The sequence below is a fragment of the Ambystoma mexicanum genome, chromosome 6q (genome assembly GCF_040938575.1).
Source record: "Ambystoma mexicanum isolate Mex_15411 chromosome 6q, UKY_AmexF1_1, whole genome shotgun sequence".
Classification (NCBI taxonomy): domain Eukaryota; kingdom Metazoa; phylum Chordata; class Amphibia; order Caudata; family Ambystomatidae; genus Ambystoma; species Ambystoma mexicanum.
The window spans coordinates 1,174,342,634-1,174,367,015 of NC_090937.1; the positions used below are offsets into that span (position 1 = coordinate 1,174,342,634).

Here is a 24,382-nt window from a genome sequence, read left to right on the forward strand (position 1 = left end):
CATGCTGTTTCAGATCCCTCAATATGTGACCGGTCGAGAGGTGACGGTACGCAAAGCAATGCGCTTGCTAGGAATGATGGCGTCGTGTATTTATTTGGTACCTCACGCGCGCCTGCCCATGCGCCCAATGCAAGAGTGGCTCAACAGCCAGTGGTGTCAGGCCAGCGGACTATGGGAAGATCTAGTGGTGGTCTCGCAAGCCTTGGTGCTCTCGCTACGGTGGTGGACCAAGGAAAACATGGGAAAAGGGAAACCCTTTGCCACACCCGCAGCAGAAGCCACTCTAACCACAGACGCATCCCTCACAGGATGGGGGGCACACCTATCCCATCAGACTGCTCACGGAGTGTGGATTCCGAACGTAGCATCCAAACACATAAATCTACTGGAGCTACTAGCTGTGTTCAAGGCGCTAAAAGCCTTCCAGGAACACCTACAAGGAAAGACAGTAATGGTCCTTACAGACAGCACCACAGCCATGTACTACATCGACAAGCAGGGGGGCACCCACTCTCCAGGCCTGTCCAAACTGGCCCAGAATATATGGAAGTGGGCTCTCAAACAAAACATGTTCCTACTGTCACTACATGTACCCGGGGAACTCAATCTGCTGGCAGACAGACTCAGCAGAGATTTCCCCCTGCCCGAAGAGTACGAATGGCGCCTGCACGAAGACATCGTCTTCGACGTCTTCACACAATGGGGATTCCCAGAAATAGACCTGTTCGCAACCCTGGAGAACTCACAATGCCTAAGTTACGCCTCCAGGTACCCCCAGAACCCCAATCCAAGGGGAACGGTCTGTCGATGCAATGGTCAGGGAAATTTGTTTACGCTTTTCCCCCCGACTCCCCTTCTCAACAGGGTGGTGCACAAGATGCACCAGGAACAAGTGACCATGATACTAGTGGCCCCAATGTGGGCCCGACAGCCATGGTTCGCTCACTTGATGGAGATGTCTCTATCTCCCCCAGTGAGACTCCCCTGCCCATACAACATGCTGTCTCAGAACAAGGGCAGGACTCTGCATCCATGCCCCCAGAACATGAACTTAGCAACTTGGCTCCTGAAATCATAGAGTTCGGACATCTACAACTCCCGCAAAGATGCATGGACATCCTCAGGGAAGCCAGAAAACCTAACACTCGCCACTGCTATTCTAGCAAGTGGAAGAGATTTGTCATCTGGTGCAGAAGTAAAAGCATCAACCCTATTGACTGCTCTCCCACACATGTTGTTCTATACCTGACCCACCTATTGGATTCAGGTCTAGTGTTTAACTCCATTAAAGTCCACCTAGCGGCACTTTCTGCATACACCACTTCCCAACTCAGGGTGTCGTGGTGGAGGATCCCTGTTATAAAGGCCTTCATGGAGGGAGTAAAGAGAATACACCCCCCGATAGCTGACCCAGCTCCCGGATGGGACCTTAATGTGGTACTTACCAGACTCATGGGCTCACCATTCGAACCCATGCATAAAGCATCTCTTAAACACCTCACTCTTAAGACTGCTTTTTTAATAGCTATCACCTCCATCAGGAGAGTAAGTGAACTTCAGGCTCTTTCTATTCTAGACCCCTTCGTTACAGTTCAGAGATAAGGTGGTTCTACGCACTCACCCTAGGTTTGCTCTGAAATTTATTTCTAAATTCCACGTAAACCAATCTATAGAACTACCAACGTTCTTTCAAAATCCTTCCAATTTGGGAGAAAGGACTAGATGTACGCAGAGCGGTCATGTTCTACATGGAAAGAACCAGACCACTGAGGAAGACAAATCAGTTCTTCGTCTCGGTGGCAGCAGGAAGAGAAGGGGATGCAGTTTCAAAGTCCACTATTTCTAGATGGATTGTTCAATGCATCACTCTCTGCTACACTCTTGCTAAGAGAGAACTGCCCTTTAGGCCAAGAGCACACTCTACTCGAGGCACGGAGGCATCCATAGCATTCATTGCAAATGTTCCCCTTGAGTCCATCTGCAAAGCGGCTACCTGGAGTTCTGTGCACACCTTTACAAAACACTACTGTCTAGATGCACACTCTAGATCTGACTCCCAGGTGGGACAGGCAGTATTACGACACCTTTTCTCTACTGTTCCTTCTCATAACCCACCGCCAACTCCGGGTACTGCTCGCTAGTCTATGCACAGCATGTGATTCTAAGCAGATTATCAAACATCAGAAGACAATGCATTACTTACCGTAAAAGCATTTCTGATGGTTGTATCTGCTTAGATTCACATGCGCCCACCCTTCCTCCCCGCTCGGATGGAAGGAACATAGACTTCCTTTATATCTCTCTCTTTTCTGTACTCACTCACGTCTAGAAGGCTCCCTCAGGGCAGAAAAATACAAACAGAGGGACCTCGACGCGTGAGGGATTGTGGGTACAACGCACGTCACTATAGGGATAGTATTTCAGACATGCCTTGTCGACGTCCCTTTTCGACTACGAAAAACAAAATACAATACTCCGCAGTGACCACTGGATGTCGGACCTATGCACAGCATGTGAATCTAAGCAGATACAACCATCAGAAATGCTTTTACGGTAAGTAATGCATTGTCATATACACTGCTACCACTACCATCAAACAGCCAACTCCATGGCAATCCTGTTCCGCTATGACAGAGTTGTGGTATAAGATGGATTTCTTGCCAGGTAGCAAGAAGCCTTCTCACAAAGGAGAAGCCACGTCGGACCACGCTGACTCCCTAACAGTTGATATTGCTGGCACTGGCTTCCATCAGATGGGGAATGGTGCCGTTTTACACCGTCGAGGATAGCTGAAAGCAACCAATTTTCAGCCAGAGGTGCAAGTCAAGGTGATTGATATATGCCCTTCGACAGGGAAGATCTTTTCAGTAAGAAAGTTGACACCCTCCAGGCCATCAAAGATGATGCTGGGCATGGCTTGCTCAATAGGCACCTTTCAGCAGTGACGTCAGTCCTTTCGTTCTGGAATTTCTTGCTTCTCTCGAATGTCACATGAATACAATCCATTCTATTGGCCACATTTGCAACATTCCAACATGTACACCACCTCTGACAGCTACTCTTAAACACCTCACTCTTAAGACTGCTTTTTTAATAGCTATCACCTCCATCAGGAGAGTAAGTGAACTTCAGGCTCTTTCTATTCTAGACCCCTTCGTTACAGTTCTTTTAAACATCTCTTAATGGTCATTCCGGGACTACCCTGGTAGCCAGCTGCACCGTGGTTCTTATAACAGCACAGCGACCAATCTTCTAAACAGTCTTGACCAGGTCTCGGTTCCACCCCTCCACTGGTGGGTCGTTGTCTCTCCAATTTCTTCAACCAGTGGCTCAACATCCCCTTGGACGAATGGGTACTATCACTGATCTAGCACGGACACATGCTGGAGTTAATCCATCTAGCACTCAACGTTCCTCCCTTAGCAAAAGTAGAAAAACACCTGGCGTTGCCCCTATCAACAAAAAAAGCCAAATTGTTTATTCAAGATACTATCTCAAACTAAAGAAATTCGGCAGCTGGAGACCTATATTGTACCTATGCCTGTTCAACAAGTTCAATCAGTCTCAAACATCCCGGGTGGTCACTCTAAATCTTAAGCTAACTACAGGAAGGGAATTTCCTGTTCTCTGTGGACTTCGAAGACGCGTTTCCCTTCTGCTACGCCACAGAAGGTTCCTACGATTTACAGGGACCGCTTTATCACCCCGTCAGATGACAGTCAAGTTCATCCTGGCGAAAAACCCACCTGCTCACAAAGATATTTCTGATTCCATTCTCTCTACCAGGTATACACAACACAGTGGCTGACTACCTCAGCAGAGCACTACACAAAGGTCACGATTGGGAATTCCTGAAAAGCTAAATTCATTGCATCTTCCATGAGTGGGGAGTTCCGGAAATAGACCTCTTTGTCAATGATGACAACAGGAAATGGAGGGCATTCGCCAGCAGGATTCATCAACCAGGAAACATGGGAGAAAAGTTCATGTTCCGTCAGGATGGAAAATTCCTTTACGTTTTCCCCCGTTTTCACTCCTTTCTCGAGTACTCAACGTTTTTAGATGGCATTGCAAACTGATCCTGGGGGTCCCCAACCTGGCGAAGACAATTCTGCTGTCCTGTTTTGTCCAGTGTAAGGGTGCAAAAGGAGGCAGACGCAAAGGTAGCTTGTTTGGGGTTAAAGACTTCTTTAACAATAAAGCAAGAGAAAACCTATCTTTCCCCATTCCCAAGAGGGGTTTCCCTGCCTCAACTAAAGAACTAAGGTGACTGTCGGGATGTCTGTCAACGCAAAAGTGTACACCGTCCTGTGTCAAGAAAACCTTATTTCTGTCACTTACACTAGAAACTAAAGAATAAGGCAGCACTGTTCTGGACCCAGGAGAATGATTCCCTTCTCCTGGGTTCTGGGTTCTGGTTGATTGAAACAATTCCAAATCTTAGACTGTTTTGTGTCTCACACGTCATCAGGGAGGATGGCTCCCTCCCCCTGATAGTAACATTTCACACAATACTCTTGGTGGGCCAGAAGAATGCCTCCCATCTCCTGATGTCTAGTTTTGTGTAGCCCAGGAATGACTCCCTTCTGCAGGCTTGTTGGACCTTACTGCCAGTCCAGGGTACTAGGAGAAAGGCTCCCTTCTCCTGGTAACTTGTTATCAGTTCCTTCAACCAGGGGGAATGGCTCTCTTCCCCTGGTTTTCTCACTAGGCTTCACAGCACCCAACTCGAGAGGGTCTGCGACCCTGCCTTCTCTTCGTCTTTGGCCTGGTACCACTTCATCCACTTCGCTGCCAAGTACTACCATGAGGCAGATGACTCTTACGACTTTCTTGTTTAGGTCCCAGACCTTGGTTTCTCTTCTTCTTTGAGCTGGCCCTCTCTCCTGCCAAGTACTGCCACAAGGAAGATGACTTATCTCGTTTAGGGTATCTGACCCACCTCTGGCTGTCAGTGAGTTTATCACCACCACTGTTGTGAGGGACTCTCCCTCTTGAGTTCTCTTTAAGGTACTTTGGGTCTTCTACCCTTTGCCTGGTGATCAACAGGCTTGGTTTCACCGATGCAATGAGGAGGAGAAGGTTTGTTGGCTTTCTGCCCCTGCCATGCCACCCACGCGTTATGGTTGCCAAGGGGCCTAGGAACAACTGCCTGCGCCCTCTGGGTAAGTCGTCCTGCATCCCCTCCTGGTCTCCTTTGCCACCCTTTACCTTATTGAGGGTTTCGACATATTGCTAGGGCTACCTGGGATGTCAGGCATTTTATTCGGCTTCTTCAGCGTTTTGCTTTCCCTCCGGCTTTGCAATGCTGTTCCCGGCTGCCTTCTGCTTTCCTTCCTCCTCTCGACACTGCTGGGCACCAGTCTGCTCCTGCAGACCTCTCGATCATCAGCCTCAGCGGATTGCCGGCTGTCCTTGTATTTATTCCTTTCCGGATCAGCGATGCAGGTTTCTATCTCCCTCGTTTGGTGCACAGCAAACCTGCTGCCAAGACGTTTAGACCATTGTCAGTTTGTACACAATGTTGCCAGCAGCGTCTGGGCCCATTGTATAACTCCTTCTCTGTCACAGATTTCATCTTTATTGCTCTGCGGGGCAAACTCGTCCCAGTTCTTGTATTACCTAAATTCCTGATGTTTTTCTTTGTCTCAGTACTTCCCAGAACCTTAAGGTATTCTCTATTATAACAGTACATGGGTCTGCTGTCAACAAAGATGTTACCAAAGGAAAGAGAGGTTAGAATATGTGGGGGTGTGATGTTCTCATAAGGACTGTACCCTAGATGGTCATCCTTCTCCTTAGAGGGGGAAAGTTACGACATCTAATGAATCGTCAGACGAGGGACAAGGTAACTGTGCTACATCGCGACCCATCCACCCTCAATCTGATAGCCTGTATTCCTAGACTTCCAATGGATCTCCATGACTCAAAATGTCAGGATATTCTCAAGAATGCTTAAGCTTACCTCCACAGTGTCATGCTGTAAAAGCAAGTGGAAACGCTTCACAAGAGGTCCTTTCCATGCTGATGTGCAGAGGCTCAAAAGGAGGCCCCAAGTCCAGTTTTGAATTCTTGTCCTGGAAGACTACCTTTTCGTTCACCATCACATCTGTCAAGAGAGTGCGGAAGATCCAAGCTTTGTCATGCGAACCTCCCTATCTGATATGCATCTCTGGTTGTTTTTCTCATGAACTACTTTCATGCCCAAGGTTCTGTTTCCATTCCTTAACGAACCACTTGCTTTGCCTGTGTTCTTTGGTTCACCTTCTACTCCAGCGAAACGCTACTTACATTAATCGCGTACTGTCATCAGCAGGCTGACGGGCCCCTTCCCGAAGGACCTAGAGCACACTCTACGATGGTTATCGCTGCCACCACAGTGTTTCTCTCTGGTGTTCCCCATATGAATATTTGCGGAGCTGCTACATGGAGATCAGTGTCTGTCATGATCACGAGGGTGGGGAGGCCAAGTTCCCCATTAACACCACTGTGGCCCCTATTGGGGTTAGTGCTCAAGACAGGAGCAAGGGGAGCTGCAGCTCCGGGGAAGGCCGGACCACACTTCTGCGCTGCTGTCGTAGGCATTAACCAATAGCATCATGGCAATCTCACCATAGCAGCAGTGCACCCTGGAATCAACACCTGAAGGAAAAGAAGAAAGACATTGTTACGCTGGAACCGCAAGGACTGGAAAGGTAGCGCTGCCCGACAGAGCACAGCACCAAGGACACAGCAGAAAGCCACACTGCTGCTGAAAAGCAGGACATGCAACCAAAGGAAGAGACACTCATTCAAGTGACTGGTTTGAAAAGAACTCTGTTGTTTCATAGACAAGAGAACACTGCAAGAGTCCCGGGACCAGGAATGTCAAATCAGGCCTGGATAAGCAGCTACCAGTAAAGGAACTGACCACTGGTTCGAGACCACAACAGATCCAACATAGCAGCATATACCAAAAGGTGAGTACAGCCTTCCCCAGTTGCATAAGGAAGAGAACTGGGGGCACGGGCAGCCAATACAATAGTAACTGACCCCCTTTCCTCCTAGGAGTTCACACCACATCTGGGAACTCGTACCACAGCCAGCATTTCCAGTCCCTCCTACACTAAACACAACAGTGTTCATATATACGCACATTGTACGGTTTTGGGGTAGGAGAGGTGTGGAACACTCCACTCATCTCATCAGAGCTCCAGATGTTCCTGCAGGACTCAGGGGGGCGGGGGGGAGCTACACCTACCTTCATGCGGTTCTACTGCATTGACAGGGATTCCACAGAGCAGTCAAGGGTCAGCCAAGCGGTGCTACGAATCCTGTTTGGGTGAGGTGTGTAGTCCTCCAGGTACACCTTTATCTCCGCCCTGGGAGTTTCCTGGGTGTACTGCTTTGTAATCTATTCAAAAAGCATGGGAATCTACGGAAGAAGCACTGCTGGAGAAGGAATATGTTGCTTATCTGCGTGGAGGATCAGGAGAAGGACATGGAGGCTCTATAGACATTGTATGCATGATATTTATTCTAAAGTGAATAAGGTCTAACTCTCCTTATATCTATTGGGTATTTCCTACTTGTTTTACTAACTACGGTGCTAGCCAGGGTGAAAAAGAAAAGTCTGTTGGGGTCACTATGCGTGGTGACCGTGATGGCGGCTCTTCACTAGAGTTCCCGTGCCGGTGCCATCAACGGACGAATATACTCCTTTATTTGCAGACTGCTTGGTGAAAAGTGCCCCCTGATCGTGTGGGCAGCACACTGAATCTGCTGCTGTGTTAAAGCGGCTGGCTGGTCCGAACAACGTGAGGCGAACGATTGTGCCTGGTGAGCGGGTGAAGAGGTGAGGGAGGCTGCATGGCCATTGGCGGGTAGCTGGTGCTTCCAACTCGATCTACTGACTCTGAAGGATGCGCGACTGTCGGCTGTGTGTGGACTGCGTTGCCTGCGCTGGAGGAGAAATCACGAAGGAGCCTGGAGCCACACTCTGTTGAAGCGACCGGCATCCTGACCTTGCTCGCAGCGTCAGACAACCTGCTGCATTGACGGAGCCCCCCACAGCAGAGCTTAACCACCCACGATATTTGGCCAGCGGCCACAGGCTTAGACCTCACTGCATTGGTCCTTGGGGCTTAGGAGTACTATATATAGCCGCCCCAGAGACATGGGGGTGTGGGGACATCCTGCTCTTGAACTTTGATGAATATCTGGCATGGTGTGCAGACATTCTGGACAGTGAAATCCTTCCTTCCTGGTGCCCTGGGCGCGTAGGATTGAACCTCTGCTCCTTCCTTGAGACAGGGGGGCGTTCACTGGGCCACTACCTTCTAGAGGCATGCCAGCAGTTACTACCCTTTGGCCCTGACAGCATACCTTGAAGACTTCATAACACAGGAATACCCTGTGTCTACGATCCAGTGGAGCACATAGAGAAGGGGGGTGCACACATGTGTGTTGGAGGCGGATGAGCGAAGAGCTTGAGAAGGAAGATATTTAGGAAGAGAGCATTGAAGGTATTCAGGCCCCAGGCCCCAGAAGGTCTTGTGGATAATTCAGAGGGTTTTGAACGTAATCCTCACAGCCACTCGGAGGCAGTGCAGAGATTTTGGCCCTGGAGAGATATGATCCCTGGGCTTGAGGCCAAGGACAAGTCTTGCAGTCCTGTTCTGGAGGAGTTGCAGAGGGCCGAGTGTAGAAGCAGGCAGATGTTGAAAGAGGCAGTCGTTCCCTTGCACTGTGCTGCCCCTTCCTCCTTACCCCCCGTACTTTTCCCCTTTCCCTGCACTCAGTCACCTGGCCTAGTAAAATTGTCGTCTGTCTTCTGTCTGCTCCCCTCCCTTGCCTCGTCGCACCTTATAGGCGCGGTTTAAATGCCATATAATATCGTATGATATCATACACTACTCTGAAACCCATATGTGTCCCCACTACCTCCCCGGGAGGGTGTGTGCCATCCCAAACGGCCTTCCTGCGACATGAAGAGACCATTGTGTCCCTGCTGGGCTGCACAGTGTGGGTCATCCTGCGTGCCCATTTCGGAGCACTGTCGATTTATACTTATCACTGCCGGAAATCATCGCATATCATCTAAATGATGAAAGGGGTCACCAAAAATCAGTGCTCTATGAACCTCTATGCTAAAACTACCCCGAAGGCTCCTGAGGCAACCTGGGCTGCAGATCCTATGGCTGCCCCCGTGGAGCTCACTGAATCCCAATGGATGTTGGCATGCATGCAGGAAAGGTTTTCGGCTGTTCACAGCAAGCTGAATGACGTTACCAGCACCGTTGCATCAGTCAAGGGACGCTTGGAAAAAATGGATCAGCAGTTGGCTGAAGCAGAGTCGAGAGTGGGCACAGTGGAGGATGATGTTACCGCTCTTAAGGCAGAGGTTGCAATGCTTTCCAAACAGGTACACACAACAGCGAAGAACGGCGATGAGCAGGAGTCACAATCCCGCTGCAATAATATCTGCATCATTCGAGTGCCTGAGAGCAACACAGAAACCTCGCTAGAGTCCTTTTTAGAGGTTAAACTTCTTCCAATTCTGGGCAGCCCTGCACTCTTGCCGCAGTTCGCCATTGAGGGCGCACATAGCTCCCTGGCACCCAAACCTAAACCGGAAGCCCCCCCCCGCGACAAATTATCACTCGCATCCTCAACTACTGTGACCGCATGCCATTCTCAGAGCAGCCCGGTGAATCTCATGTTGGGATCAAACATGGTATGCATCTACCCTGATTTCTCGGTGGCTGTGTAGCAGGAGAGGAAGAAATTCTTAGCAGTGAAGAAACGCACACCTGACGTATGCGATGCTATGCCCCGTCAAACTAAGCATAGAATGGAACAGCAAGACATACTTTTTTACATTTACTGGTGAAGCAATGAAATTCCTGGACGAGACCTTGCCGATGTCATGAAACTTTGAATCAAACACTGCAGTTAACTTTATAGTTTACCTTTTGGCTCTTTTCATTCCTCTTGCCCCCGCTATTGCTGCCCCTCAGCATTCCCTCTGCACTCTCCTTTTACGTGAGAGGGGTCCGCTATGCGCAGCGCTATATAGGGTAGAGAGTAGACTACCCTTCCGATATGCAATGATTTCAAAAGTGTGTGAATACTTGTATTTTCATGTGTTTAAGTCCGTTGACTGGCCCGGGGTTGATTCTGTGCACTAGCCTCACCATGTAATGTTGTGTTACTCGTTGGGTATGTTTATGGTGGACTATCATTTCCCTAGTTCTAAGGGGGGAGTGGTGCAGGATGGAGGGGTGAGAGTTGGGGTTTATAAAACTTCCTGTGGCACATAATTTGTCTGCAGTCGGAAGGGGGATGGGCATTGAGAATGTGCCTTGTAAGACTCTGGGGCAGGTGTTGAATGTGCATTGTGATGACATGACACTGCCATTGCCAGGCTGGGAGAGGTGACATAACTTCATTGGAATGTGCGCGCTCTGGGGAACCCGATTTAAGATGCGGAAACTACTCCTACATATAGAGAGACACCATTCCCAAATTGTTTAACTACAAGAGACTCGCACGCATGCAGCAAGCTGTGAGGGGTTCGCTAACTGGGGCGGTAACTGATTCTATACTACATATTCCAAACAGTCCCAGGGTGTTATGAGCCTTACACAAATGTCTAACCAATTCCAACGCATGAAGGCAGATATTGACCCCCTGGGTAGATAAATCTTGGTCTATGTGTCCCTGGCAGCAAGAGAAATACTGTTGCTAAATGTCTATGGTCCCAACATTGATGATTCCCAATTTTATGTTGGCTTCATAGATAAACTTGCTCAATACCTGCTGATCCCCGACCTTTGGAGGGAAAGAGAGGACTTTAATACTATTCTTGACTTGTAGCTGGACAGATCTACCCACACCCAAAGTCCACTATCAAGGGCATCTCGTGTCATCAGGGAAGGACTGACAACTCTTGGATTGGTGGACGCTTGGAGGGCAATGCATGCCGGAGACCACACCTATTCCTTTTGTCAGTCCACGACTCCTCCCGCATTGATATATGGCTATTTTCTGATGCATTACTTGGGGGTTGGGGTTAAAGAGACCTCCCCAGGACTTAGTTGGATCATTCTCCTGTCTGCATCTCCTTGGCACCGACTGCGCTCCCCAGACCCTGCAGTAGCTGCCTCTTTAAATCACAACACTGCAAGATGTGACGACCACCTGAAAATGTACTTTGAAACTCATGTGGGCTCTGTATCCTCAACCGCACACTCTGGGAAGCCTTCGTGGTGTACTTACGTAGGATTGCGGTGTCTACCAAGTTCATCAGGTGGGACATAGCAGAATGCGAATATAGGCTGGGTGAACTAGAACGAGGGCAAGCAGCGGTTCCTCCCACAGCCACAATCGCAGAGATCAAGGAGGCAATTGATACATTTAGGGCACACGCTGAGCGAGAACTTCAGTACCTCAATTCCCCAATGGTTGCTAGACGGTATGGGGAGGGTGGAAGACTGGGTAGGCTGTTGGCCCATATGACACCTCGGGGTGAGGGTAGTGGGTGCATTCCACTTATTACAGATAGTACAGGCAACCTGGTATATACACAAACTGCCATCAATGAGGTGTTTAGCTTCTACACAGACCTCTACTCTGACGAAGACACTCAAACTTTAGAGGACATAGACAGGTTTCTTAGCAACCTGCCAATTAGTCAACTGTCACAGGAGGCTAGATCTCTCCTGGATCTTCCGATCTCCCCCGCTGACATCACCCAGGTGATTGAAAGCCTACCATCAGGGAAGGCTCCTGGGACAGGCGTACGAATTTTATAAACGCTGCAAGACACGGCTGGCCCCTCATTTACTCCCACTGTCAAGATGCTCTTGAGTCATGTGTGCTCCCTGATATTATGTGGGAGGATGTTATCACAGTTCTCCTGAAGCCAAATAAACCTGCAGAACGGTGGGGCTCCTACAGGCTCCCCTCCTTAATTAACACAGACCTCAAAATATTTGCAAAGATATTGGCCACCCGATTGATCCCATTTATGTCATATCTTCCCCAGACCAATCAGAGTTTACCCCGGGGACATCCACTGCATTCAACTTACTGCGCCTCTTCAATATATAAGCTCAGATAGACCCTGGGGCCCTAGTGGCTGCTGCACTTGACATTCAGAAGGCATTCCACTCAGTCTCCTGGCAGTTTATGTATGCAGTGCTGGCAAAGTGTGGGTTTGGCCCAGGGTTTCTCTTGAAGAGTGAGGCTCGGATCCTACCCCCGCTTCCCCTCCTACCAGAGACGTGGGCCGGAAGAAGAACCGAAAGAACCATGAATGCTCTTACCACTTCAGACCAATTCCCAGCGCACCTGTGATAGTGATAGATAAATATGTGGAAAGGTACCCACTCAGCCAACCCTATAGCCCAGGAGCAGTACAAACTTTACCCTGGGTGAATGAGAAGATTCTGAATGCCGTTAAGGACAATTCAATTGTCAGTCTGGACTAAAGCGCCAAGAAGACGTTCTCACTGTCATTAGAGACACGACGACATAGAAGTGTTAGAAGAAGCACACATGCCATCCGCACATCGGGACACAGCCACGCACCCGAATACGTGAAGAACACATGCGTACAGTTCTGTAGTTAGAGGACAGATACATAAAGATACTGTCATTGCTTTTATTAATTTGTGATTAGCTTGACCGCAGCAACACAGAAACTGCACCATTTCGATCCCAGGCCTGGGGAACGTCCGCTCTAGTCAATCACAAGCTCAGGACCGTAGGGGTGGGTAGCAACAGGCAAGAACCAATGACAAGACCCTCACACCACAACATTGTAGAGTATTCGATAATTGGGGATGGGCCAGGCCAGCCATCTGACATGGGAGAACCAGTAGAACTAATGGGCATATGGTCCGCTATAAGTGAACTACTACTCAGCGCCCAATCCACGGGCCCGATAGGTTTTCTGGGGATGGGCCCAGGTTATGATGTCAGTGTGATGTAACAATGCTACAAAACTGGCCTGCTAGCCAGAGATCGCGAGTTGTGCCTGGATTCCTTCTTCCGTGTTCCGATCCCTGTTGGTTTTGGCTGTAATACACCACAATTGAACTTGCTGTCTGTCTGGGCCTCGTTCCTTTTTTTGAGAAAGGGAAGGAGTGGAGCCTTCTGAGTTCTGGGTTCGTGAACTCCTAGTAGCACCTGACCTACCTGGAGTTTTAGCTCAACAAGTTGGTAGGAAGAGGATGGTTGTCTGCGCCAGCCCGGCACCAAGTTGACCCCTTCGCTGCCGAACCTGAGAGGCTGTGGGACCCTCGCGAGTATTTCCAGAAAGAACAGGAAACGAGTGCCTGTTGAAAAGGCCGTGGGGAGCCGGTTGGAAATCATCTCACCCCGAATTGGTGAGTTGTCCACACAGACCAGGACGGGGAGGCGAGCGCCTTGACAGAGGAGCCGGCAGCCGAGCAGCAACAGTGCAGCACGGAACGTAAGTATTGGCCCAGGCTAATAGCCATTGTGATGGCAAGGGAGGGTATTGAATGTTGTGGGATATAGCAGTGGGTATTGTTAAATATTAGTGAAGTATTGTTTAGCAGTGTGTCAAGTATTGTCTAGCACACTAGTTATGAGTAGGGACTGGAGCGGAGGTAGAAGTACCCTTGTCTATGTGTAGGTCATATTTGGTCTTAGAGGGCTTGGATGATGAGAATTTATGAATAGAGGCATTCCTGTGAATTGGGGGTTTTAGCTCGGTTCATAGATCATGGTATTACCGTGCAGGTTAGCTGAAGATATCCTAGATTGCGGAAGGTGAATTGACTGGTTAAGTCTCCTGGAGAGAGGAGTTTCACATGTTAGGCGACGCAACAGGTGCAGTTCGATCACAAGAGAATAGTGGTATACTCTGCCCTAGTGAGGCAGGAAGACAGCTGTGGGGATTTGTGTGGGGCGTGAGTAACCGGTCATTGGGTGTGTGCATAATTGTCCATCTACCTGTATTGTGGCTTTAGCTTGGGGACGTCACTCTTAGGTTGGTGCATAGGACGGAGAGTTGTGACCGTGAGAAGCTATTATTGTGGAATTGGGATTCGCAGACGAGGTGAACCAGTGGCGGTGCGTGGAAGGCGCATGCGCAGGATTGCGGTTCTGTGCCTGAGCAGGCAGCGACTGAAGCAGGGGCTGTGCGCGGAGCATGCCAGGTAAGGTGCAGAGCCAAAGAGGCTCATACAAATTGAACTTAATGGTACTGGATTCTAACTTGTACTCCCTGAATAGCAGATTATTGAAACCCTCAATTCGAGGTCAGGTGAAGAAAATAGTTAAAATGTCTCATAGAAATAGTGGGGGAGTTACTCCCCTCCAGCATTTGTGCAAAACTCTTCCACCATGTAAGAAAAAGATTTGCAAGTACAGTATAGAATGGTCTAAAGGCACCGAAGGCAAATTGACTAAACCATTGCCCCCTTGCAGCAGTTTCTCTAGGGACGTGCAGCAGTCGAACTGACGCACATAAAGGGTACCTATAAGGGAAAGAAAATGACCAAACGCATGAGTGTGTTCGAATAATGGCGTATGTTCCAGGAGGGAGAGGGGGAAGCAGCGAGGCGTCTATGGATGCTAAACCAGCACCAGGTGAAGGAGGAAGGGAGTAATCCCTCTGCACCTCCCCCGCCCCTCCGAGCGTAGCATCTGATGACACAGACGAGGAGCAAGGGATGTACTCGGTAAGAGAACTGAGAGCAGCAGATGGGTATTCAAACCCGACCTACAAGCCACCACCTTACACTAGAGAGAACAAGCCGAGTAGTACTGGACAGCCGCTCAGCGACGCCGGGGCAAGCAGCGGGTCACAGCAGCGTGCGAAAGCAGAATTTGAGCGCATTGGCACGGACAAATGGATATCAGCACAGATACATTTGAAACTCAAGGGGAAGACAACAGGAGAGGCAGAAGGGGCGACTAAGGCGATTGAGGACCTGGAGAGGGAGCGCGAAAGAACTGACTGGGCAGACATAATGGAGGAGGATGATGATGGAAGGGAGAGAAAGGGAAGTAAGGTTAGACCGTGAAGACAGTGAGAGGAAGAGAGAGGAGGAACAGGAAGACGGGGAACGGAGAAGGGAGGAGGAGAAGGAACTCATGGTAAAGGAGCGAGAGGAAAAAATATAAAGGGATCTTAAGGAAAGGAAGAGGGCAGAGAGAGATGAGGGAGAAAAGGGAGAGAGAAGTTGAGAGGGCGGAGAGACGAAGGGAGATAGAGCAAGAGAAACACAAGTTAGCAAAGAGGGAGCAGAGGAAGTTGCAGTTGGACAGGCTGGCATGGGAACGAGCAAAAAAGGAGGAAGAGGAACGAGCAATAAGGGAGGTAAAAACGCAGGTAGCCTTAGACTGGGAGAGAAATAAACGTGAGGAAGAGAAACGAGTGGAGCCAGACATCACAACTTTGCGAGGTAGGAGCACAGCAGCAGACAGTGGAGCAGGTCTAGGGACTTGGGCCAGAGGCAGCAAGTACAATCTAGTAGACCTCGACCTTAGCATGAACCCCAGGACAGACTTGACACCGAGAGGTCTAAGCTTTGCAGATGACTTCTGTAGTAACATGGACATGGGCTCTGACAGTGATGATGGAGGCCGTGATGGCGAGAGGGGAGAGCAGAATGGACCCCACGACACGGGGACATACGACAGAGTATCGTAGGAGAGTAGATCTCACTGACGTGGAGGAGGAGGAGCTGATGCAGAAGAGCGAGCACATCACATGAATGAAGGATGCACCGCACATACCACATATGTTAATAGACTTGGGAATCTCCCAGGGCGGAGGAGGGGAAGAAACAGCAATGGCTCACTCAAGAGGGTCACTGTCCAGAACGTATGAAGAAATCAAACGAGTACCTAGACTAGAACCAATGGCTATATGCACAGTCATTGAGGACGAGAGGGCCTATCCAAATAAGGCATTACCGAAGGACGCCAAAGGAGAGGGCAGTGTATTTGCAGATGCCACTACTAGAAAGGGGAGGGATGAGACCTCAGTTCGTGCCTTGGAAGCACACAGATAAGAAGAATGTTAAGTGCAGATTACCGTCATTGAGCGCGGAAGCTGGGAAGGGGATTTATGAGATGGAAAAGCGGATGGTGGGTCAAAGGCTGGCAGTAGGCGACATAAAGGGGCTGTTGGTTTCGATACTGGGTGACGCAGCTGATGACATATGGAAGAGGGCGGAGTTCCCAGGGGTGACTATACAGATCGCAGCACAAGACGCCATTTGCAAATTGCAAAGCAGCAGTTTGGCAAGCACTACGAACACAATACCCAGACATGTCGGACATTGGAGCAATTACGTCACACAAAATGCTTGAGGACCCTGTTCAATATATTCAAGAGATTCAAGAGGTTTGGCGTCTTGACGTCGAGAGACGTGGGACAAAACAAAATATCTTTTATCACATCTTAGTGCAGGGATTACCATAGCCAGTACAGAAGAGCTTAAAGAGATTGGTGGGGATGGAAGCAAAGGGATGGCCAGAGATGCAGCTCACAATAGTGCACCATTGAAGGCTGTGGCAGGAGAAGGTAAAGCAAAAGGCACAGGACGAGGCCAAACTAGTACAAAATAAATTATCAAAGTATGCAATAGAAGGGGCAGTGATAACCAGCCCCCCCACACAGCCTTCAGCACCGCAGCCGCAATATCAGCAACCACAGCAATACGCACCGCCCATGGGAGGGAGGATACATGGGGCGGGCGGGTTCCAGTCAGGTTTCCGAGGGAGGGGAGGATTCCAGGGCGGGGAGTAGCTTTGGACCACAGGCACATCACAATCAAGGGGGATTTCAGGGATATGGGCAACAGGGACCACAGAACGCAGGGGATTTTTCAGGGGGGTTTCCATGGACATGGAAGACAACCACCACAGTGTTGGACTTGCAGGCAGCTAGGACATATTTCAACAACTTGTCGATTTGGAGGAGCACAACAGAATTGGAGGGATCAGGGACAACGGCAGTATTCAGGGGGCAGGGAGATTATTATGCTCAAGGCGAACAGCAACAAGGGCAGATCCAAGGCTCATATCAGCAGATGCCACCAGCGCAAACGCCAGCACCAGCGCCACCACAGATACAAACCCAAGCACCACAAATGGCAGCGTCGGTAGCACAGTACTTACAAGCATCACAAATCAGAGGGAGTACACAACAGTTAGCACAAATACAGGAAGGTTACACAACGGAGCCCATGGACACAGTGGCGACCGTACCAGTTAGACGACTGGGAGGGGTTAACATGGTGGGTATTAACCCCTTCACAGTGAACGTGTTATCCATGTATCCCCAATAGGACAGCCCACAGACGAACTTGATGTGTCCCATCCTGTTGGTCACACCCAATCCTGCGGAGGAACCTCACATAGGGGTGGCGATAGGTGACAAAACATTTTCCTTTTTCGTTGACACTGGGGCGACTAGATCATGTATTAGGGAAGGAACATTTAAATTGTCAGGCGATGCCATGGACACTCAAGGATTCTCTGGGGCGTGAGAAGCGGTTCCTTTTACCGATAACATCTCACCATCTATCGGAGATCACGACTTATCACTACCTTTACTCTCGACAGGCATCTGTCAGCATATTGGGACGTGACATCATGAGCAGACTAAACATGACCATTTCATTCACAAACAGGGGCATACTATGCTCAACACCCGGCATATGCACGTTGAATGTAAGACAGATTTTCAATATGGGACAGACATTGCCATTGCATGGATGCCGGACATCACTAGGAAGGTGTGGCTAGTATCAAACGAGTACCTGTTCAGACCAGAGATGCCACTGGGTGAGCCAGAGGGAACAGGGGTGTCCATTGAAAGCGAGGCAGTACTGGCAAGGGAGGATTGGATTGCAGTTCATGCCACAGATGACACTGGGAGGGCGTAGAGAGCAATTATTGCAGTTGCAGAAGGGTGCAGGTTGACAACAGTGGCAGATGAGGAACTCTTTGGGGATGAGAGACTGGAACTGGAGATGATGTTCGAAATGAGTGTGACATTCTGGTTACAGATGCATTACAGGGAGGTTCCACCAAAAATGGTGCTGGCGGCGCCACCCTCATTTTGGGAGGAGGACATTGCTAAGGTAGCTGACAGCTTGTGGACCAGCAGTCCTTATTACGTGGGCTGCATAAAAAGCATAGGGGGAGTGGAGATCAAATTGAAACCAGGAGCAATTTTTACAAGAGTAAAACAGTATCCCCTGACTAAGGAGGCAGATGAGGGCATTTATGAGACAATCAACACCCTCATTGAGAGAGGCATTCTGGTACCATCCGAATCTCCATGCAACACGGCAGTGTACCCCGTGTGCAAGGCCAACAGGGGGCCAAGGCGTTTCTTTCAGGATTTGAGGCCTCTGAACCACATTGTAGAAGCAGAGTATACAGTAGCAGCAAATCCAGTGACAATCTTCCGTGGCATCCCAGCTGAAGCCACCTGCTTCATGGTCATTGACCTGAAGAATGCATTTTTCTCAGTACCACTACACAGACTTGCAGGACATGACCAGCTTTATGTACCGAAAACCAGAAGTGGAAACATACTTGCTTGCCACAAAGATACTGTGAGTCACCATCTATCTTTAACAGCGTGATCCAGATGGATCTGAGCAACATACAGACAGAGAGCCCGGTCTAAGTACGTTGATAACATTTTGATTTGCAGTGAGACAGAAGACGAATGCAGGATGGACTCAGTACACATGCTGACAATGCTAGCTGACATGGGGTACAAAGTGGACAAGGTCATATTGCATCAATGTCAGAAGGAGGTGCTCTACACTGGACAGATGATATCTAAAGATGGCAGGCACATTGCCACAAAGAGAGCAGGTGCGATATTTGCCACACCACAGCCCAAAAGAGTGAGGGAAATGCAACGATTGTTGGGGTTGTGCAATTATTTCAGAGCATGGATCTTTGACTGCAGTACCTATACCAGGCCACCAGTGACTGCACTGAAAGAGGCCCAGAGGAGGGACAAAGACACTGACATGGACCACAGAGGTGACTGACGCTTTTGAAGACCTGAAGTTGGCAATATGTAGCGCTCCAGTTTTAGGGGATCCCCGAACTATAAAAAGGAATTTTTCCTGTTTTCCCACACTGACGGTGTAGTGATGAAGGTGGTGCTGACACAAAAAACAAGCATGGGCCATAAGCCAATTGCTTACTACAGTGGACAACTTGACCCAGTGATGAGAGGACATTACCCATGCGAACAATCTTTGGCAGCTACAGCCTTCGCAGTGGAAAGGTAATCAGCAGTGACAATGGGGTGCACCACCACCCTCTATGTGGAGCATGCCCTGTTTGCGATACTGCATAAGCCAAGGAGCACATTGACAATACAGAGGGCATCAGGATACAAGGTCATACTATAAAATGTGGGACTGGAGATAATGCGCTTCAAGACAGTAAATCCAGCAATATTTTTAGGAGACGTCCTTCAGCCAGGAGACTGGGCCCATGATTGTACAAAGAACATAGAGCAGTTTAGTGAGACACGCAAGGTGGAGGAAGATGCACTTGAGGGGAGACGTGCTTTTCATTGATGGTTCGTCGACTATTGATCAAACTGATGGGATCAGAAGGACTGGGACTGCTGTAGTAAGACTAAAGGAGGACTGGACAATGGAGGTGGTTGTGAGTGCACGATTACTGTCTCATTACTCGGCACAATCAGCAGAACTTGTGGCCCTCATACTGGCACTAGAACACAACGCAGACAAAAGGGTGACGATATATTCTGTCAGTGCAGACGTCCCATCAACAGTACATTCAGGATTGGTGCGATGGCTCAGGAGGGGGTACAGAGGAGCAAAAGGGACACCAGTACAGCATGCACTCCTGTTAGCCAAATCTTTTGAGGTAAGTGAGCTGGCACTAATGAAATGCCAAGCCCACACAAAGGGAGAAGACGCTATCTCAAGGAGAAACGAAGCAGCAGATTATCAGGCAAAAACATTGAGGACCCTGATGAACTAAAAGTGCTTGCTGACATCAACCAGTTAGGGAGGCAAGGCCATCCTATGGTCCAACAATCCCAAGCAGCAGAATTAGCAACTGGAATACTCGTTTGCATTGACATTGTGTTGTCTTTCTCTTTTCCTCCGGACACGCAGGTTGTGAAATAGTAACTGGAGTACTTGTGCACATGACAGCTGAAACACTGTTTTGTTCTCCTCTCGTGCATGCAGGTTGATGTGAATGTTGTTGGAACTGTATAGAGGGTTATCCTGATGCTTCCTCCCACTGACCACCCAGAAGCCTTTTCCAACCAGTTTGTACATTCTATCAGGAGACCCAGACGATTTAGAGCAGAATCCCCTAAAGTATACTTCCTTGTTGTCATGGAATACCTAGCCCAAGCGTTTCTCCAACTTGAATACAGTGCCATCAGCGATTCAGTTTGTGGAGCTTGAAGGTACTGACACATATTAACACACTAACAGTTTTCTTCTCGAGTTTCAGACTGGCAACTTTACCATCTCTTTAGCTGCAAGGATCCAGCAGCGTAAGTGATTATGGCCGAAATAATAAAGACTGTCATTGTTGTGGTATGCCTATTGGTCACCAGTGGTACAATGGGGGTGGTCCTGTGGCAATTGTCTGTAATGGTGAGCACTGCCGCTGTACCCTCTACTAATATTATCCCAACCCGAGCTGGTGGAACTACCATGTCAGATGGAAGAAAAGACCCTGCTGATAAGGTAAGCGAAGTGTTGACATGAAGGGAGTTAACGTGTATCTCACAGAAGCAGCATGAGTATCCAACAATATGTGGTACAAACACATGTCCAAAGTAGGTAGGGACACCACTGGGGAGAGCTGTTATGTCTGCTCCTTAATCCACCTCAATGGCGATGAAGAAATTGGTGAGAACGTGGGATGCAAGACAATTGAGATTATCCCAGCAATGGGAGCAGGAACAGCAGCACTGATGGATCACTACTGGGCATGCAGGTCCAAATCATTCGAGAAGCTGCCCCCTAACTGGGGCGGGGTCTGTTCCCTGGTGCACATCAATATGCCTTCATTGGTGGTACTCAAAGACGTGAAGCTTGATGACTTCCCAAAGATGGAAAACAGAAGGAAGAAGAGGTCAGTGAAGATAGCACCAACAGCCTAGACAAAGAAAGAAGAGAAACAGACCAGACTGAGCAGGGTGAAGAGAGAGGGGGGGGGGAATTACTTCTCAGGCAAATCAGAAGCTGCATTAGACGAAGTACCAGCAGAACACAGGCTATCCAGCAGGACACAAATGTTCTTCACCTCACTAATACCAGGAGTACAGATATACAAATACTTGCAAATCACTCGTTGGGAGCTGATGGTAACCCTCAATTCTACAGTGAATTGGTACCTCTTCCACTCCTCTATGGACGAAGAGCTTGACAAAAAGAACAGCTCTCAAACGGCAAAGTTTTTATCCATCCTTACAAAGACCACGCCCAAATCGTACACCCAATCTCAGCAGCCCCTGGAGAAGGGTCGTACATATGGAGGGTTCTGCGGCTTCCAGGAACGCAGATCCAGGCAGCCGGACCGCTCACCGTCTCAGAACCGGCGCAAACAACAAAAAGGGGGGGGGGGTAAGGGCTTTTTCCAGTCCCCTCCTCAGCCTCCGAGGGAAAGAAGGCATGACACGCCCCTTCGGGTCCAAGTGTCTCCGGTGGGGGGGCAGGCTTGCGCTCCATGCACAATTCTAGCGCCAGAATTTCGCGGACCCCTGGATGCTCTCCGTAGTATCCATGGGATACCGCCTTCCCATGCCAGCCTCTCCTCCCTCCTCCCCTCCATTGCCACAGGTTGTGACAGCAAATCTTTTGGCGGAGATCCGGTCGCTTGTAGAGAGCCAGGCAGTGGAGGAAGTTCCAGCCTCCCAGCGGGGCTTTGGCTTGTACTGCAGGATTTTCGCCATTCAGAAGAAGAACCAGATGGGCCTGAGAGTTGTGCTGGACCTTTCCACCATCAACCTCTCCTTACCCCCGCAAACATTCAAGATGGTTAAGCCAGCTTTTATAGCGCAGACATTGGACAAGGGAGACTGGATGTGCTCCCTGGACTGAAGGACCCGTACCTACACATGCCGATTCAGCAGCCCCATCGTTCTTTCCGAAGTCAGGATCATGGGCTACCATTTCCAATACAAAGTACTCCCGTTTGGCCTCAACTCGGCCCCCAGGGTCTTTACCAGACTCATGAATGCTGTGGCGGCCCTCCTCAGAGCGCAGGGCCTCCACATCTACCCATACCTCGACGACTGGCTCGTCAGGGCTACATCTCCAGAAGCGGTTCGCCACTCTTCCCATGCCCTTATGAACAGAATGCACAACCTGGGCTTATCGCTCAACCTCAAGAAGTCACAGCTGCTCCCTACACAGACTGACATTCCTGGGACTCATTTGGGACACGTGCTGCAAGAGGATTTTCGTGTCGGAAGACAAGATCTCGGCCATCAAGAGGGCCACTGCTCACGTCCTCAGCAGAGTGGTGACCTCGGCATGGTGGTACCAACATCTCCTGGTCTACTAGCGGCGGTTCTGTTAGCCGTGCTGCACTAGGATGAGAAGGATTCAGCTGCACTTTGCGGCCTCATGGAGTCAGGAGCGGGACTCGCAATCCGAGATGATCAACTTTCCGCCATCTTTCCACCCGACCTAACTTGGTGGTCCATGGACTGCAACCTACGGATGGGCAAGCCCTTACAGCCGCCCTCTCCGCAGGCCACCATCACCACAGACTCATCGCTCGAGGGCTGGGGAGCCAGCCTGGATGATCTCTCGGTCCACGGCACCTGGACTCGACAGGAGCAGGAATGCCACTTCAATTGGTTGGAGCTGAACGCCATCTGGCTAGCGCTCAGGGCATTCCGACCACTCCTCAAGGGCAAGGTTATCCTCATCCAGACAGACAACTCGACCAGCATGGAGGAATCGGATCCCCTCCTCTGTGCAGACATGTGGGACATGTGGGAATGGGCCTTGGGAAACAGAATTTTACCTCGCGGCAGTCCACCTCCTGGGGGAATCCAACCTGGAAGCGGACAGGCTCAGCAGGCTGGGAGCAAACAATTACGAGTGGCAGCTAAACGACCTCATTCAGGAGATCTTCAACAAGTGGGGTCGCCCCAAGTGGATCTCTTTGTCACCTGGCACACCAAGAAGTGCCCCAGTTTGCATCCTGGTGGGTAGGGCCCCGACTCTCTGGGCGATGCATTTCACCTCCATTGGACCGGCATGAAAGCCTATGCCTTTCTGCCCACTCCCCTGATTCACAGGGTAATTTGCAAGATCAAGCAGTCACGCCGACTCCTCATCATTCTGATTGCTCCATGGTGGCCTGCCAGACCATGGTTTTCGGAGCTCCTCAGCCTCTCGGAGGTGCCCGGATACACCTCCCAACAGGCCCAACACATCTTCTGGCACAGCAGGGGGGCAGGATCATCCACCCCGCGCCAGGGAAACTAGCCCTCACAGCGTGGTACCTGAGCAGGTAACGCTTTGGCACCTTAGCCTCTCACAGGCCAATCTGGAGATCATACAGGGCACCAGGAGCAAAGTCACCATGGCCCACTACAAGAGCGAATGGACCAGGTTCTGCCACTGGGCAGCCTCCAAGGGAATTGACCCTTTTGCCTGCAATTTGGACGACGTGCTCTCCTTTTCGGCACACCTCGCTCATTCGGACGTACAGGTCGACACCTGCCGTACATACCTTGCCGCCATTGGGGCTTACAGGAACTCTGAGGAAGGCATTTTTTCCTCCTCCAACCCTATTGTCAAGAAACATCTGACTAGTCTTGCTAGGCTCTACCCGCCCGTCAAGAGACCTCACCCTGTGTGGGACCTTAATATAGTCTTGGGCGTCCTGGCGCACAAACCATTTGAACCAATGGCGGCCGTGGACATTGGGCTGGTCACCATCAATACGGCCTTACTAGTTGGTCTTACCTCGGCTCGCAGACTCTGCGAGATTCAGGCGCTGGTTGCCTCTGAACCATATACCACCTTTGACTAGGACAAGCGGACGCACCCGGCATTTCTGCCGAAGATTCCATCTGCATTTCACGAACGAGGAAATAGTCCTTCCTACGTTCTTTCGCGATCCCAAGGACGAATCACAGAGAGTGCTGAACTGCTTGGATGTCAGGCGTGCCGTAAAATTCTACTTGGACAGGACCAAGGGCTTCCGCAAGTCGGACGCCCCGTTTGTCACTTTCGGCGGGCTCGAGGCCAGGCCATCAGGCCTCCAAGGCTTCCATATCCCGCTGGATGGTCTCTGCCATCAAAGAAGTGTATAAGGGCCAGCACAAGCCGCTCCCGGCCAACATGCATGCCCACGCAGTAAG

At 49.9% G+C, this 24,382-nt stretch overlaps 1 protein-coding gene across 1 annotated transcript in view; it reads left to right on the forward strand.

The window, feature by feature from the left end:
• The window catches only part of RFC1 (replication factor C subunit 1), a 1,503,724-nt gene that overhangs the window by 1,188,159 nt on the left and 291,183 nt on the right, over nucleotides 1-24,382 (forward strand). The gene's annotated exons all lie outside the window — the stretch shown is intronic.